This window comes from Dermacentor andersoni, chromosome 3, assembly GCF_023375885.2.
Source record: "Dermacentor andersoni chromosome 3, qqDerAnde1_hic_scaffold, whole genome shotgun sequence".
In the NCBI taxonomy this organism is placed as follows: Eukaryota; Metazoa; Arthropoda; class Arachnida; order Ixodida; family Ixodidae; genus Dermacentor; species Dermacentor andersoni.
Genome location: NC_092816.1, coordinates 80,960,529 through 80,977,803, shown reverse-complemented (window position 1 = coordinate 80,977,803; position 17,275 = coordinate 80,960,529).

Genomic DNA, 17,275 nt, shown 5'->3' with positions numbered 1-17,275 from the left:
TACAACATTGTGCACCGCAATGCGTCATTACTGAAAGTGGAATGTTTTCACAGCTGAGCTCACTCAAGCCATACCGCAGTATGGTCAGGCAAGCCACTGGAGGACCACTACCTACCACCCGCGGATGAATGGCCTAACGCAGTGTCTAAACAAGACGCTCGAAGACATGTAACCGATGTTAGTCGACGTCGACTACAAGACATGCGATAATGTACTGCCGTGTGTAACATTTTCTCACAAGACGTTCGTGCAAGAAACAACGCAGATAGCGCCGTTCAAGCTGGTTTAGGGCAAGAACCCAACGACGACTCTCGAAGCCGTGCTGCCGCACGTCACCGACAAAGGGAATCTAGACGTCGCCGCCTATCTCCAGTGCGCCGAAGCCCGATAGCTCGCCCGCCTGCGCATCAATAACAAGCAGAGGACCAACAACCGATACTACAACCTTCGACGAGGCTACGTCGTCTACTAGCTCGGCCGCCGTGTTTGGGTTTGGACCCAAATACGGCAACGAGGACTTAGCGAGAAGCTCTTATACAGCTTTCTCGGACCCAACAAAAGTATCCGACGCATTAGCGCACTCGACTATGATGTTGTGCCAGACGGCATTTCGCTATTACACTGGCGCCGCTCACGACCTGCAGTCATTCACGTCACGCGTCTAAGATTTTCTACACCCGCAGACGAACATAGGGACTTCCCTGTTATTGTGTGTTCATTTTCCTTTATTATGCGTGACAGTGACAGTGACTTTATTAGAGTGTCCTGAGGAACTAGATTGGGGGAACCGAAGGCTCCCCGATCAAGTTGGTGGCTCCGCCCACGACGGGACAGGAAGGTGGTGACTCTCCACGACGTCGCGGGCCCTCTGGAAGGCCTGTTGTTGGTTTGTGAAATCCGAGCTCTTCAGCAAGGCGTCCCAATTGGACTTGTTATGAAAGTCGGAGCCCGCGTTGTACGGGCACAGCCAGAGCATGTGGTCGAAGGAGCAGCACTCGTGATCGCATTTGGAGCACGATTGCGGGAAGTTCGGGTCTATCCAACTAAGCGCTCTCGGGGTGAGGTAGGATCTCGTCTGTAAAATCCTGAAAGTAACAGCCTGAGCCCTGTTCAGTTTCGGGCTGGGGGGAGGGAATTTCCTCCTGCTGTGTCTGTAATGTGACGTAATTTCGTGAAAGGTCGTAAGATTATCTCTGAAGGGCCAATCCTGCGGGAGAGCAGAACCGTTAGCTCGGGCGCGGTTCGTAAATTCACGCACCAGGCAGTTGGCCCACTCATTAGGGTTGCAACCCGCCTGGTTAGTTACATCGTTCACGTGCGGCGGGAACCACGCTATGGTATGACCTCCAGTGTCTTCTCGCGTAGTAATACGAAAGGATCTGTTGACGATGTCGGCTGCGTGTTTACAAACTAGAGCGGACGAGAAAGCCCTGACCGCCGTGCGCGAGTCGGAGAAAATGGTCGACCGGCCTTTTGCAGCTTGAAGAGCCAAGACTATCGCGGTTTCTTCCGGCTCGTTCGCGTGTTTAGCGTAGATTGATGCGGCGCTGACAAGTCGTGCGCGCGCGTCAACGACTGTGATTGCAAACCCGTCTTCGCAGCCATATTTAGCGGCGTCGACGAAGAATGCATCTGCCCCGTAAGGATCGATTCGTCGAAAGATGCTTCTAGCCCGCGCTCTTCTGCGACCTTAGTTATATATTGGGTGGATGTTCCTCGGTACGGGCTCTACCTTTATACCTTCACGTGCTAATTTAGACAGGGGGTGTCTGTCGAGTGGCGCCTGTATAGGGAGTTGACCAGCTTCATCAAGAATTTTGAATCCTGGCTTCGTTGATGAAAGCCTGGAGATCTGTGCAATAAACTGTGCTTCAATTAATTCGTCTGTGGTATTGTGAATTCCGAGTTCAAGTAGTTTTATAGTGCTAGCGGATTTTGGAATACCGAGTATTCTTTTGACGCCGGACATAATGAGCGTGTCTAGTTTTTTTTTTCTTTTCAAATTTGCTCCATTGGAGGTGTTGTGCCGTGTAAGTAATGTGACTTACAGCTTGGAAGACCCTGAGTAGGTTGTCCTCCTTGAGTCCCCCTCTTTTGCTTGCGATTCTAGTTATGAGTCATAGTATATTTTTCGCCTGCGCACCCAGCTTGTTTAGAGCTTCTGCATTACAGCCTTTGGCATTGATTAAAAATCCTAAAATTTTGATGAAGTTAACCCTCGGAATGGGGTGCCCTTCTCGTGTTGTAATCTCGACTGGCAGCATTTCCAGAGGCTGGAGTTTCGTAACGCTCTGCCTCGACTGTCTGTAGAGGAGAAGTTCGGATTTGGTCGGTGACAGCTTGAGACCCGTGCATGTAAGAAATTCTTCCGTTACATCTATGGCCGCCTGGAGAGATTTCTCTAGATCGGCCAGAGATCCCCCCGGGGACCAGATTGTGATATCGTCTGCATAGATAGCGTGGCCTATTTTTGGGAGTGCGGCCAGCCTTTCGGAGAGTTGATGCATGGCGATATTAAATAGTAGCGGGGATAGGACCGAGCCCTGAGGGGTTCCGTAGTGGCCCATTTCGTAAGGACCGCCCGAGATCGTGCCCAGTCGAAGGAACGCTTTCCTGTTCGAGAGGATCGAGTGAGTGAAATTAAAGAATTTCCGCCCTAGGTTGAGATGGGAAATTTCGTTCAAGATGGGTTCGTGAACCACCTTATCAAAGGCCTTAGCGAGGTCGAGTGCAACGATACCTCGTACGTCCCGCGTCTCGTTGTCGAATATGGATCTTTTCAGGAGGAGCATTGCGTCCTGTGGTGAGAGTCCCTTTCTAAAACCTATTAGATTATGCCTGAATAGTTCGTGGTTTTCTACATGTTCGACGATTCGATTGTGCACTGAATGTTCTGCCACTTTGCAAATGCACGATGTTAGAGAGATGGAATGCAGGTTATATATGTGCGGAGGTTTCCCCGTTTGGGGATGACCACCACCTTGGCGGTGCGCCATTCCGACGGAACTGCCCCGAGCTCTACACCTCATTTATCTCCTCCGTTAGGATATCGATGGCCTTGTCATCCAGATTCCGGAGTAGCTTGTTGGTGACCCCGTCTGGCCCCGGGGCCGATCTTCCATTTAGGTTGAAGAGTACGGCTCTGATTTCTGAAATCGTAAATGGTTCGTCTAATTCTGGCCTGTCTAGCCCCGTGTAAACCGCTCTCGTGCTTATGCCTTGCGAATATCCTTCCTTGACGGGTAGGTAAGTTCGCGCCAGGTAGTTGACAGTTGCATCGTTTGTGAGGCCCGAGGTGACCTGATTATGTATCAGCCTATCGACGGCGAGGTTTAGCGCATTCCGGGATCGTTTGTCGTTTAGGAGGCTTTTAAGCAGATTCAACTTACTACCTCTTCTCATGCGATCGTCCGTTTCGTTGCACGTTTAGTCCCACTGTTGCAGGGCCAGTCACTTGGAATAGCACTCTATTTCCTTGTTTAGTGACGTTAGTTTTGCTCGTAGTCGGCGATTTAATTTTTGTATTTTCCGCCTCTCTCTAAGAGCGTGTTTAGCCTCCTGGAGGTGCGCTAACCGCGAGTCCATTTCGGGGACTTCAAGTTCTGTGCTAATTTCTTGGGTCGCGCTTTTGACGGCCTGTTTAAAATTGGCAATTAGTTCTTTGAAGGATTCGCTTTCTTTTCGCTTTCATGTCTGTATGGTATTTACATGTGTGCTTGTCAATATTTATCGGGTGACCGCGTTGCACCACCGAACGAACGCTGGCGCTCAGCGCACGCCGCTCTTACATCTATCTGAAGTTTTTCGAATGGTATTGATGGTTCTATCCGCTCTCTGTTGTTATCAAACCTTGTGTTACGTGGTTTCATGTATGCACAGCGCGGATTGTGTGGTATTTCTTGAAGACACGCGGGCTCCATGCGTTAACTTTGAAACCTTTGATGACACATGTATAAAAGCCGACGTGCATGACACCATGATAATATTTTAGACGATCGTAGACTGTGCTCGCCTCTATCGTTGATCTTTGTGTGAAGCCTGTTTTTGAGGGCACATGTTCGCCCAATATAACGCTTGTTTCGTAATTCACAGTTTTGCTTTTATCTCACCGTCATTAGTACGTGAAAATACGATAGTCAATCCTCTAGCTCCACGTCATCTGTGCCACGGAAGGTGCCTGTGTCATTTGCAAGCAACAAGATCACCGAAGCCGGGGACGGCCGCTGCGCGGTAGGTTCCGGCGCGGTGTGTGCTTCAGTGGCCTTCGCAGAGGGAACAACTTAGGAGTTCCGTGCTTCGGTGGTGGTGCTAAACAAGCAGTGTACGCAGCATCTCTACCAAAAATGTTACTCGAAAAACGCATATTTGCAAATATTTATAAGTAAAGCGAGTAGCACTGGCGTAACAACAAGCTGCCCAGATGGCGAAAAGCACCCTCTATCACTTTTTCATCATCATTATCATCATCATCATCATCATCAGCCTAGTTACGCCCACTGCAGGGCAAAGGCGTCTCCCATATTTCTACAACTACCCCAGTCATGTACTAATTGCGGCCATGTCGTCCCTGCAAACTTCTTAATCTCATCCGCCCACCTAACTTTCTGCCACCCCTGCTACGCTTCCCTTCCCTTGGAATCCAGTCCGTAACCCTTAGTGACCATCGGTTATCTTCCCTCCTCATTACATGCCCGGCCCATGCCCATTTCTTTTTCTTGATTTCAACTAAGATGCCGTTTATCCGCGTTTGTTGCCTCACCCAATCTTCTCTTTTCTTATCCCTTAACGTTACACCCATCCTTCTTCTTTCCAAATCTCGTTGCGTCGTCCTCAATTTAAGTGAAACCCTTTTCGTATGCCTCCAGGTTTCTGCGCCGCACGTTAGTACTGGTAAGACACAGCTGTTATACACTTTTCTCTTGAAGGATAATGGCAACCTGCTGTTCATGATCTGAGAATGCCTGCCAAACGCACCCCTGCCCATTCTTATTCTGATTATTTAAGCCTCATGATCCCGATCCACGGTCATCACCTGCCCTAAGTAGATGTATTCCCTTACCGCTTCCAGTGCCTCGCTACCTATCGTAAACTGCTGTTCTCTTCCGAGACTGTTAAACATTACTTTAGTTTTCTGCAGAATAATTTTTAAACCCACCCTTCTGCTTTGCTTGTCCAGGTCAGTGAGCATGCATTGTAATTGGTTCCCTGAGTTACTAAGCAAGGCGAATCGCAAGTTACCAAGTTATTGTCCATTAACTATTATCCCCAATTCTTTCCACTCCAGGTCTCTGAACACCTCCTGTAAACACGCTGTGAATAGCATTGAAGAGATCACATCTCCCTGCCTGACGCCATTCTTTATTGGGATTTTGATTGCTGTCTTTATGGAGGACTACGGTGGCTGTGGAGCCGTTATAGACAGCTTTCAGTATTTTTACATACGGCGCGTCTACACCCTAATTCCATAATGCCTTCATGACTGCTGAGGTTTCAACTGAATCAAACGCTTTCTCGTAATCAATGAAAGCTATATATAAGGGTTGGTTATATTCTGCACATTACTCCATCACCTGATTAATAGTGGGAATACGGTTTATTGTTGAGTAGCCTTTACGGAATCCTGCCTGGTGAGTTGGTTGACAGAAGTCCAAGGTGTTCCTGATTCTATTTGCGATTACCTTAGTAAATGCATTGTAGGCGATGGCCAGTAAGCTAATCGGTCTATAATTTTTCAAGTCTTTGCCGTCCCCTTTCTTATGAATTAGGATTATGTTAGCGTTCTTCCAAGATTCCGGTACGCTCGAGGTTATGAGGCATTGCGTATACAGGGTGGCCAGTTTTCTAGAACAATCTGCCCACCACGCCTTAACGAATATGTTGTTATCTGATCTTTCCCAGCTGCCTCCCCCCTTTGCATATCTCCTAAAACTTTGTTTACTTCGTCCGGCGTTACTTGTGTGATTTCAAATTCCTCAAGACTATTCTCTATGCTGCCTCTCAACCGTCTATGCTGCCTCTCAACGATGGACCTCCCCAGCCTGAACCATATCTGGCTGGATCTTTACCCTTAGTTCAACCCTGCCCTCCCGTGTCTGCACCTCTGACCTAAGCCAAAGTCGCCGCGCGACCTGCGGTGCCTACATTCGCGTTTCCGTCGCCAATGCGACCTCAAGCTGCACCTCCACCCGCGTTGCCTCCCATTCCGTCTCGACGCTCAGTTCAGACCCCTTGGCGCACACGCGACAACCGACCCATATGCTTCGCTTGCGGTGTCGCCGGCCACGTTGCGCGCTTCTGCCATCGTCGCACGCCACCTGCTAACGCTGCTGTCGCAACAGCTAGATATGCCTATTCCCACGATACTACCGGGCATGCGATGCTTCCCGACCCAGAGATCTCGCCGCTTCCTCGACGCCCTATCGTCACCCATTGTTCGCCAACAGCACGTCGTCACTCACTTTCCCCCTTACGTCGCCGCCAGTCACCTAGCGAGGGAAACTAGTTGCTGCAGTTCCGCAGGCACAAACAGCAAGCTTCGCGACTTCTATAAGGACTGCAGAGTCACTACGCCATTTATTGGATAGTTTGGTCGAAGGAACCGCCGCAATTGCGCTTATTGATACTGGGGCTGCAGTTTCTGTTATAGACAAAATGTTTTGTCGCAGCCTCCACAAGGTCACAACGCCGTGGTCTGGTACGATTCTAAGCACCGCGACGGCATTGTCTATGTTGCTGAATATCTCGTGTTGTCTTCATGTTCACATGACATCATTCTCGGCTGGGACTTCTTGTCTCACCATCGTGCTATCATCGACTGTGCCCGGGCCGAAGTGGCGCTTTTGCCGCTTGCCGATGCCCCGCTGCCCGACCACTCTGAAGAAAAAGCCACCAAGCTCACTATTGTGTCCGATACGGACATACCACCGGAAATGTGTGTGCTTGTGCCCGTCTCTTGCTCTACCGCGCCAAACGCTACAGTGCTTTTTACACCGTCGCCTATTTTTCTCCGTCGCAAGGCCCCACCTGTCCCATTTGCCGTCCTCACCACTGTATCTGGATTATCCTCAATGCTTGTGTGCAACCCCTCTCACTACCCTGTGACATTACTGCGCGGCGAATCAATAAGTCGTGTTCAGCGCCTTGACGTGCTTTACATTCTCGATGCTTACGACGACAAGGCCTGTTATGAACTCGACGCCCTCACTTCTCCCTTGCTGTGCACGTCATCATCATCACTGTAGTCGTCGTTGTCAGACGTTCTTGAATTTGTCGTAGACGCCGATCTGCCGCCTCCGTATCGCCAGCAAGTCCTCGCGCTTCCTCAGAATTTTCGCTCGTCGTTTGATTGTGAACAACCATCTCGGGGCGTACCGCAAACATCAATCACAGCGTACACACTGGTTCCCATCCTCCTTTACGCCAGCGACCATACCGCGTGTCGGCAGCCGAGCGACAGATTATTAACGAGCAGGTCGACGACATGCTGCACCGTGGCGTCATTCGCCCTTTGCACAGTCCTTGGGCGTCTCCTGTAGTATTAGTGCGCAAGAAGGAAGGGTCAATACGTTTCTCGGTAGATGACCGTCGACTCAATAAGATCACTCGTAAAGTTGTCTATCCGCTGCCTCGCATAGATCACGCCTTCGATTCCTTGCAAGGCGCAGAGTACTTCTCATCTTTGGATCTTCGCTCCGGCTATTGGCAAGTGCCGATGGCAGATGATGACTGTGAGAAGACTGCTTCAATCACGCCCAATGGCTTGTACGAATTTACCGTAATGCCATTTGGGCTCTGCAACGCGCCCGCTACTTTCGAAGGCTTGATGGACACCATCCTTCGCAATTACAAGTGGAAAACATGTATGTGCTACCTTGATGATATCATGGTGTTTTCGCCCAATTTCCCTACGCACCTCGTTCGCTTGCGTGATATACTGACCGGCCTCGCCGCTGCTGGCCTCCAACTTAACATCAAAAAGTGCCGTTTTACTGCTCGCAAGTTAATATTGGGTCACGTTGTATCGAATGACGGTGTGCTTTCTCACGCAGCCAAGCTTCGGGCGGTCGAAGAGTTTCCGATGCCCACTACTCTTAAGGCGCTCCGCAGCTTTAGAGGGCTCTGCTCTTACTTTTACCGTTTCGTGCGCAATTTTGCGACTATCATCGCACCACTGACCAATTTGCCTACCGCTACCAACGGCATCTCCGCATGGTCAACTTCCTGTGACGAAGCCTTCAAGCAACTACGTCGCCTACTTACTTCGTCACTGATTCTTCGACACTACGATCCCACAGCGCCTACACAGGTACATACGGACGCCAGCGGCATCGGGCTTGGTGCAGTCCTCGCACAACGGAAAGACGGCTATGACGAGTACGTCGTCGCGTATGCGAGCCGCACTTCAAAGAAAGCAGAAGCCAACTACTCAGTAACAGAAAAGGAGTGCTTGGCCATTATTTGGGCACTCGTCAAATTTCGTCCATACCTATATAGGCGCCCCTTTTGACATTGTCACCTACCACCATTCACTTTGCTGGCTGTCCTCGCTGAAGGATCCGTCAGGTTGCCTAGGCCGATGGGCACTTCGCTTACAAGAATATGACATCCGCGTTGTCTACCGATCGGGCGCAAAGCACTCTGACGCCGATGCACTTTCCCGATCACCGCTACCTTCTCATGTGGCTTCAGTGTCTCCACTCTTCGCATCCATGTCAGCCTTCAACGTCGCTGATATGCCGGACGAGCAGCGTAAGGATCCCCTGCTTTCAATTATTATAAATTTCCTCCACGGCCCATCCGCCACACCGTGTTCTCAAACACTTCGTCGCCAAGCCGCTCACTTTACTGTACGCGACAACGTCCTTTACTGCAGAAATTATTTGCCTGATGATCGCAAACGGCTCCTGGGGATACCACGACACATGCGTTGTGACATATGCGCTTATTTTCATGCTGCTCCCCATAATGGTCACGCCGGTATTCTGAAAACGTATACTCGGCTAGGGCAGCGTTTCTACCGGCACGGCATGTATCACTTCGTGCGCCAGTACGTACGCGCTTGCACGGCGTGCCAACGGCGTAAAATTCCACAGCGCCCTCCTGGTGAGCTACAGCCCTGCCCTGCCCGGCTTGGGCCTTCGATCGCGTCGGCATAGACCTATACGGGCCACTTCCCTGCAGCTCCTCGGGTAACCGATGGATAATTGTAGGTGTCGACCACTTGACGCGCTATATACGCCAAGACTGCCGCACTCCGGGCAGCCTCTGCGCGCGAAGTTGCGTTATTCATCTTGCGGAACTTCGTTCTTTAACATGGCACATCACGCGAACTGCTCAGCGACAGGGGATGTGTCTTATTGTCCGAAGTAATCGAAGCCCTTCTCGCTGCATGCAGCATCGTACACCGCAAGTCTACAGACTACCACCCGCAAATGAACGGTTTGACAGAGAGGTTCAACCGCACACTCAGTAACATGTTGACTATGCACGTCGCCTCGGACCACATTAACTGAAACACTGTTTTGCCGTTCGTCACGTATGCCTATAATACGGCCACACAAGCTACCACTGCCTTTTCGCCTTTTTTTCTGCTGTATAGACGAGAGCCCTCGTGTACTATGGACGCACTGCTCCCATACAGACCTGACGCTTCCGAATTCACGCCTGTGCCCGAAGCCGCCAAATACGCCGAGGACTGGAGGCAGCTCGCGCGAACCCGTACGACCTCTGCTCAAGGTCGTCAAAAGCTGCGGCGTGACAGTGGCGCGCTTACACAAGTTTTCCCTACTGGTTCCCTTGTTTGGTTGTGGTTCCCGCCTCACAGCCCTGGCCTTTCAACCAAACTCCTTGCACGCTATGATGGCCCCTACCGCGTCACAGACCGTACCTCCGCTTTCACAGGTTCACGTTGTAGAACCTGTGACGCCTTCACCCGACCTTAGGCATCGCAGGCGTGACATGGTTCATGTAAACCGACTTAAGCCGTACTATGACCCCCTCATCCTACCTAGGCCCTAAGTCGCCAGGATTGCTCCTGTTCTCTCCCGGGGGTCATTGTGGTGAAGAGGACGATGAACAAGGCGCTCTTGTGTCGGCTGTGCGGGCGATCAGCGTTTGTCTACTGCCAGTGCAACAAGACTGTGCCTAGTGCCTTGTAATAAATCATCATATTACACAAGGAGCTAGTGTCCATTTGCTTTCTTATTGCCCAAAAGAACTTCGAAACACATTAACTGTTCTGTGGATATTATACTATTGCGGTCACCAGAGCGCTCAGTCTTTTTGCCCTTCTAAAGGATGTCCTCTGTCGTTTCAATCTTAGCATTCATAACTGCCGTGGGCAATGGTATGATGGCGCTGCGTATATGAGTGGAAAGCATGGTGGGCTGCAAGTTTTATACAACAGGAGGAGCGGCGAGCACTGTAGGTACTCTGTTTTGAGCATATATTTAAACTGTTTTTAAAGGACCAGAGGCAGAAGTGGAAATGGGCCGCGTTTTTTAGGGCATGATATTAGAAGCGATGAGCTTCCTTACGTGCTCGCCAAAGCGTCTAGATATGTTCTAGTCATTTCATAAAGAATATGAGAGCCTAAACTTGCAGAAATTTTGTCCCACGAGGTGCACGTTAAGGGTCACTTTACTGAAGTTGATTGTTTAGAACTATTGCCTCTTGATCTCGTATCTTCGTGGCCTTGCATCAGAAGATCACAACGACAATGGAGCAAAAGCCCGTGGACTTTCGAAAGCGCTGTCGAAATTCGACATATATTTCATACTCAAGCTCCTGACACTCGTATTTTCGCGATTAGAAACGTTAAGTACTGCGTCGCATAAACCAGCATAGAGACTTTATCAAGGAGAAAAAAAATAGTCAAGGCCATCAGGGAGACTCTTAGCGGAAATAGGAAAGAATTACTTTGCCGATCTTACAGCGAGACACATGAAGACGGGCGTGAATTGGAACATAATTTTAAAGAGAAAGAAGCTCCTGTGCCAAGGCAAAGGAAGAATCTACGACGGTTCGACGATGGAGCTGTACCTCACGCATTTTCTTCGACCGATGGGATGTGCCACCAGCGTTTCTGGGAGGTATTGGATACAGTAGATTACTAGCCGTACGACAGATATCCACTAGAACTGTGGCAACAACTGGCACAAATTGAGCAATTTATGACTTGGAATGGTGACAGCACGTACCTGTGGAAGTTCTACAGGCAAAATATTGAGCCTGAACGGCTCAGTGTTCACCTTTGTATGCTCATAGATGTAGGAGGGCCGCGCAATACGCTGTTGAAAACGTTACAGGACGTTGCAGAGATGATTTCCGGCGATAACTGTGAGCAGCGGCGATATCTTTTGCACGAGGTGGCTAAGCTCGTCAAAATTGCTTTGACTATAGCAGGCACGTCATACACAGCTGAGGGATCGTTTTCATGCGCTCTGGTACTGTGCCAGTCTGTACCTGTGATCAACAATAGGACAAACGTTGTTGAATAAGATAGCATTTCTCGATGGTTACTCAGAGCTTGCCCTCAAAATGAATCTCACTGACATCATGGGCGAGTTTAAACACGATCTCGTCTCTGCGGTGGGCTTTGTATAAGAGAACAGTGAACTTCATCACAGTATAATGCAACAGCTTTATTCGAGCTGTGACATCCGCTGAACATATTTTACCCCCTCGAATAAAATCTGCAGTTTGCCTTTTCAGTATTACAACGTATGCCCTTTGCGAATTGTTCTTGTCTTTCTGTTTTGCACCGAGTAACATTGTCCGCTTGCATTTTTGAAAAGCGACGAGCTTATGATCTGTCTTTTACATGTTGTATTGTTGACTTGTGGTGGGAATGTTTGTACTGCCTAGTGTTTTTTAAACACGATGAGCTGAAAATCTTTGTACTTTTTGTATTTGTAGTTTATTGTGGAAATGCTTCTATTATATAGTGATATCTAGTGATTATCTAGTGATATCTAGTGATTACCTAGAGTTTGTAATACTTGAATTGCAAGCATGTTGACGAAATGGTCGTGTTCCCGAGTGTTTTCTCTGACTTTGACTAAGGACGTTATGAATATCTACCAAGAGCTTACGTCTTTTTCAGTTTCTTTTAATTTATTTATTTAGCGTCTTAGAAACCATGCAGCCAATGTTAGCATATTCGCTCGGCTTTCGAAACAAATAAGACTGATATTTGCGTGTATTGCCTCTCCGCATGTGTATAACTCTTGCAAGGAGGATGCGAAACGGGAGAACGAGTGAGAAAAAAAAGGGGGGGGGGACGAATGAAACCCCCCTCCCACCAGATTAAAAACTCAGTGCCTATTCAACGAATACAGGCAGCAGCAAACAAAAAAGTGACAGAATAGGTGCAAAGACGTAAGGTAGGGCATCTACCAAAATCCTCAATATACGCTATGGAAACAACATGTACGGACTTTTTTTGCAACCAATATGCGGTACCATATGCGGGTACAACTTTGTTCCCGTCTGAACGTACGTACTGAACGTGAACGTACTGTACAAAAGCTACACCATATGTTGGCCGTTTTCGTGTGCGACTCAAGCAGGGAAAGAAGAAGCCACACTAATGTTTTCAGGCGCGTGAAGGACAATGGATTAGGATCGGCGCCGCTTTTTCAACACCAAATTGTGAACAGTTCTTTTTTACATTTGAAGCGCACACTGTGCGTTCTCGCGCACAGTATGCAAAATAAAGCTCGAACAAACGCTTCCCCATTCGACGTTGGAACCGCGAGCTTGCTAGGCTTCATTTCAAGTTTCATTAAAGAAATTCTGGTCATTGTTTTCTTTGAGGATGTTCATTTCTCGAATAAATAATGAATGGGAAGCGATTTTTGGTGAACATTTGCCACCTTGACAGTATCTGCCTATCGATTTAGCCGCCTACGTGTTCGTGCTGTCATGGTCGTTTCATTAACATGGTATGTACAAAATTGTCATAGTACGTAAAGAGTGTATGACGAAGTTAAATGATCGTCCGTGACATGATTATTATGACATGTGAGTCATGAAGGTCATAAAACACCCGCCTACATTTTGGTGCTCTCATAGTCATTTTGTTAACTTGGTAGGTACTAAAACTGGCATAGCATGACAAGATTGTCATACTATGCCAGTCATGATATGAATATCATGAGATGCGTGCCATGTAGGCCATGAAACAGCCGCCTATGTCTTGGTGCTGTCTCTATTGTCGTTTTGTTAACTTTGTGTGTACCAAAATTGGCATTGCACGACAGGAGTCTATGGTGAACATAAATGAGAGTTCATGACCTGAATGTCGTGACATTCGTGTCATGTAGTTCATGAACCCTCCGCCTCCATCTAGATGTTCTTATGGCCGTTTGATTAACTGCCAATTCATTACGTGCCGTATTTTTTCGTGCGATGCGAAAAGAAACTGTGTATTAATTTATGTCACACTCTTTTACCATTACTGTATACATGACCGTGTACAGTAGAGGGCTCGGCCTGGACTCCTTGAAGCGCTTAATTAAATTCTCAGTTCAGTCAGCAAGAAAACTCTTTTTTTATTTCCACACATGCACGTTATCAGCTAAACTTTAATTCAAACAGCGCAGGTTTCATTGCGATAAAAATCATAGACAATGCAGCCGCATTGCTGTCGTCGCAGTTGGCATCACCATGATGATCCGTATAAATTTTAAGTGCGACAACAACGTTGCCACGTGCCCTATGCTGTGGGTGCGCGTGATAGCATGCGAAAGGGAGCCGAAGATGGGTAACTCGACCTTGTGTGCTCAAGCCAGGAAGGTGGAGAGGAAGCGCGGCGTCTTCTGTCTTGCGAATGGCAGCAAGGGTGGGGGGCCGGTTTAAGGTGCTCTACGCTGGTGGCATTTGCGTATCGCGCGGCGTAGCGCGGCTGCGGGTGCTCTGTCTTCAAAGCGATATGCGATCGGGCAGAGTCCAGGTGGGCCGCTGTTTTCTCGCCGCTTAGTTCGCGTCGAAGCAAGGACAGCACTAAGGGGAGTTCACTCCTTGCTGCTGCCACGCTTCCTTACAAGCCGGCGTTTGTATAGCGAGTGTCCGCATTCAACTAACAAGACGCGTTAATGTTTGCCTATATACGCGCGAAACCATGGCTTATGTAGTTAGTAAACGAATTTTTACGAGAATATAACGCCGATCAAGTTACTATAATTCGTATAGCTGCCAAAGAATTTCTATCGCAATTGATGCATCGGCCTTACGGGTCAAGCTGCAGCTTCTTTCTTTACCTTAACTGAAAAAATAACGTCAGATATTCGCGGAGTTCTTATTTACAGTTTGGAGGTTCATTTCTGGTACGTCCTTCAAAGAGCATTGAAAATGGAACTGCCATTTGATCCGCATGGCTTTAAGTGTTTGAAAATAAACAATGATGATGGGTCTTCCTATTATTGCCATATGCTTCTGGTCATCCACAATTTGAGGCGCTCAAGAATGGCGGAATATGATTGCGACCTGGGGCCCTATAACGTAAAACTATTCCAATATGTTTCTATTCCAATCTTCTGACGTCAAATTTGCGTAACCATCGACGCAAGCACCGGGCGGTCACCCGCAGGGTTGTCTGAACAGGCCAATCAAACGGTTTCCTCGTTCATAGGAGGTCACTTTTGTTTGCTTGAAAAACGAATAACATTGCCTACACTGAGCGGCTTGTCGTATCTAATCGGCTGACAAGAGGCGAGGAAAACGCTCAAGGGGAGAGGGATTCACTGGGGCAGAGCCAGTGCACTGAAAATCGATAACCGGATGAAGAGGGTGGTGCCGGCGTCTGCGATTGGTCGGCTTTCCCTTACTTAGCTTGTGGTGGCTGGCCGAAAATCACGGCGGCATGCAACGGAAGCTTAAGAATGACGCAAAAACTGACCCTCAGCAAAGAAGAGTTGGCAGAATGAGGTGGTAAACGTGCCAAAAGGGCTCGGAAACGTTACACGGCCACGCAAGAAGCTTTATAATACGCAAATACACCCATGCTCTGCGGCAGGTGCGAGTAGCCAGCGTCTCAGCGATCGGCGGCAGCTATCTTTTATTCCATTCGGAACGGGGCAGTCTGCGGCTATTCCGAAGAAAATTCAGTTTTGTTCGGCATATTAATGCATCTTTATCGCGTACACGTCACTTTGACGCGGTGAGTTTGGGCGGTTTTGTGACGTCACGTTACAGGCAGCTGAAGTGGGTGCAGCACGAAAACTTTTTACCAATAGCCGAGGGCTGATGGCGAAAAGGGGTCGAATCAGAAATAACTGTTTTTCTTTTTTCTCTCAAGTCATGCATAATCAGTGTATACACATCATATCAGATGGGGAGGTATCGCGGTTTTCGGGACGTCGCGTGACAGAGAGGTGAAGTGGGCGTGGTCGAAAAAAAGTTTTTCACCAATCGTGGAGGGCTGATAGCGGAATTGGAATAGAAAACTTTGGAATAGTTTTACGTTATAGCGCCCCTGGATGCAGATCCAGCGTGTATTTACTTTCGCGAATGTATAGAATGTTTAAGCAAACGGCTAGAACGTGTTCCTGACTGCCTAAACATGGTTGAACCACGAGCTGTGCTGAAGAAATTTGAAATGACAATGTCACGCCTGGGTGGAGAGCGCATGTAATGTAAATATGTCGTTCGTTTCCATAATTATTTGTATCTAATCTCTGATCAGTACGTGGAAGTGTATAAAGTCAGGCAGCGGTATAAAGTGGCTGCTTTGCCTGCCGCCATGGTTTTAATGTTCGGTCTCTGTGCTAGATGTTCTGTGTTCGAATCCTGCTGTTCGCCAATTTTATTGGTGCTCATTTATTCTTGTGTATTACAGTACTTCGCTTAAATTGACAAGATTACCAAGTCACAAATCAGTTTCAACCGTGAAAGAGGAAGTTCAGCCAAAAACATGTAATAACCACCTTTCGATCCAATGATGGCTGTACCACCCCCCCTCGCAGGCATCGTATACCTTAGCCTCTCTACTAATTAGGTGTGAAACTCTAAGTAATGGGCGGATAGGTCAGCGCCTGTCGGCTTACTGACAAAGTAACGCATCAAATGTTTGTGGGCCCTCAAATGGGTGGCGCTAATCGTAAAAAAGCTTGTTTATTCACCGAAATTAGCCCATTGATGCTTATATGGCCCTATGGGTTTTTCGGAACGTGAAACGCAAAGACCAACAGTAAGGAACAAGAAATGGCCACGCGCACCCTAGCGAAAGACTACTACCGGTTAAAAAGGGTGTTCCATTTTTTTAACAACCTAGGGCAAACGTTTTTAGCAACGAGTCACCCGCCGTGGTTGCTCAGTGGCTATGGTGTTGGACAGCTGAGCACGAGGTCGCGGGATCGAATCCCGGCCATGGCGGCCGCATTTCGATGGGGGCGAAATGCGCAAACACCTGTGCACTTAAATTTAGGTGCACGTTAAAGATCACCAGCTGGTCAAAATTTCCGGAGTCCTCCACTACGGCGTGTCTCATAATCAGAAAGTGATTTTGGCACGTAAAAGAACCCCACGATTTAATTTTTAGCAACGAGCTTTCAATATGATACGCTAAAGAAGGCAATGTTTGAAGAGTTTAAAAGAATATACCTTGTTCTCTAGCTTTTAGAATTTTTCTTTCAAGTGATAGTGTTAGCTAAAGCTCTAATAAAAAGGGTGAATCTTGTAGCTAATAGTCACTAGAGTCAATTGCGCTGCCTGTAGTCTCACTAATGCCACCCATCCAAAATACTGCAAAAATACTAACGTCCACTGGTGTTATAAGAAGCCATTAAATTTGCTCAGTCGCTTTCAGAAGGCAGGATATCAGATGACTGGAAAAGAGCCAAAGTAGCACCAGTATTCAGGCCCGTTAACCGTTGTGACCCATGAAATTACCGCCCTCTGTGGCTTACATGCATTGGGTGCAAAATTTTGGGCCGTTATTTATTCGCACATTGCCAATCACCTTGAAAGTAACTGTATCTTCTTTAAGACTCAACTAGACTTCCAACCTGGTCTGTCTTTGAGACTAAGCTTTGCGAATTCATCACTGGTTTCCAATTAAACATGGACTCCTTGTTTCAAATCGACGTCCTATACCTAGAGCTCTCAAAAGCCTTTGACCGCGGTGCACACAAACGCCTATAATAAACTCTGTTTTCTCAATCTTGACACAATAGCCCTCTCATGAAATAAATGTTTTTTATCAGATCGTTTACAGTTCATAGTAATCGCGAGTCATCACTTCGCTATGAGTTCTGAAATTCTAGAGTCCGTCAGG